Genomic DNA, 2,097 nt, shown 5'->3' on the forward strand with positions numbered 1-2,097 from the left:
TGGAATTTAAAAATTTAATCTAACCTTTATAATTGACAAGTGATTTTGATATTTTAAATTTTTTTAGAAGTGTAATTTTTTTTAGCCCTTCTAGGAAGGGCTAGGAGCCTAAAAAAGAGCTAGGAAGGGTTCAATTTTGAAAGTTGGATCCACCCTCTTTACTATCTCCATTTGTATTTTGTTTTGGTCGAATTAGCGGTTGATTGTGTCACTTGTTCCTCTTATCATGGAAAGACAGGGGTTGGAGATGAACGTTTGGTGAAACTTCAAATTGCGTTGTTTTTCCAAATATACTCACATGTACATTTATGCAATTGTGTTGTTCTTTAAGCAGTGATCTTGTAGATATTTATGAACAAAATATTCAGAATAACTTGATACAAGTAAAAGTAAAAGAAAATATTTAACAGAACATTAAATGTAATGATTTTACAGTGTATACTTTTCATAAAGTGTAACTGTGATGGTGGACTTTTAAACAATAATCTGGGAGATATTCATGATAAAAAAATTCAATATATTTTTCGGTTTATTTTGTTCAAAAATTGATAGAAGAAAAACAAAATGTTCGGTAAGACATCAAATTGTACTAATTTTCAAGCCCTATTCACATTTGATGGTGTACATTTTCCATAAAATGTGGTTGTGGTCTTCGTTTTTAAAGTAGTGATTTCGTAAATATTTAGGACCAAAATTTCCATTAATTTTTTTTATTGATTTTATTCAAAATTGGAAAGAAAATTGCTAAAATCATAAATAATACACAAATATTTAAAAAAATTGTGAAAGCATTGAATTCATTTTTACATTAGAAATACGCTTAAAACTACAAAAACCATAATCTTGAAATATATATATATATATATAAATATAAATATTAATATAATATAATACTTCAACTACCTCTATAGGTACATTCCAACTACCCCTCTACATATATTTGTATATGAGTAGCCGGTTAAGATACTCCACAATTGAAAGAAAATGCAGTTTTTCGTCGATTCCAATAAAAAAGGTGGCTTGGTGGTGGGTTTCTGTTTTATTCGCCATCCATTCAATTCAACGTGCCCTTAATCTCGTGATGTTTTCATTGAATTGGAGCGGGAATACTTATTCTGGTCTCCACCTGTATCAAGAAAAGAAAAGCTGAGTGCTGGTGGACTTTGACTTTGTTCATTCATTCTTGTGACGAACGCTGCCGTAAGCATCAAAGTCTAGAATCTGTGGAGTATGGTATTGGTTTTGTTGCTGAAAAATGAATGCATCTTCTTTTCGATTTTTTTTCCACATCGAAGCTTAACATCATTGCTTACTTCATGGTATGTGAAAATTATGATGTGTATTTCTGATTAACCAAATATACAATTAGGAAAGGAAATTATTAAAAGGGAACCACTATTAAGAAAATTTATTATTTTAAGTTTTTGGATTCATGAGTTTTGGATTATCTTTCATATTGTTTTGGATTATGAGTTTGGTTTTTCGTATTCTTTATCATCTTCATAATTTTCACCTTTACACCCAGATGAACAATGATCATAAGACCATGCAGGTTGATTCAGATAATCAATAAATCTCCTTTCATTCGCAATCACAGCGCTGCCACCTATATTTGGTGCTTTTCAGTCTTTTGAAGAAGGAAAATGGAGTTGAAATTGTCAATCATACTACTGGAATCCTTTCCCTGGAGAAGCGAATCTTTTATGTCTAATTCCAACATTTCCTTGGATAAGATGAAGGGTTTATTCATGTCTGAAAAGTCTTTCCTGTTTCCATACTTAATTGTTATAGCAGCACATAGCGAATTCATCTCTACTTTGTGCATTTTAGCAAGTTCCAAGACAAGCACATTTGTAGGGCCACTTTGATAAGTTGGGAAGACGTCATCAAATTCCTTTCCTCTTTCAATACAAAGCCCAATCAATAAATTCATTGCACAAGTCTTCGACCAATCACTCACAAAGCTTCATGTCTATGCTCTCTTGAAGTTCTTGATAACTTTCTTCATCAAGAACCTCATTATCTTCTTGATCATGACAGGGAGATGATCGAACATGGATTCTTCTTGTAGGACTATCATCAAGACTTGATAGGTAT

The sequence above is a fragment of the Pinus tabuliformis genome, chromosome 9 (assembly GCF_031772625.1).
Source record: "Pinus tabuliformis cultivar Carrire ecotype Pingquan chromosome 9, CPIR1, whole genome shotgun sequence".
In the NCBI taxonomy this organism is placed as follows: Eukaryota; Viridiplantae; Streptophyta; class Pinopsida; order Pinales; family Pinaceae; genus Pinus; species Pinus tabuliformis.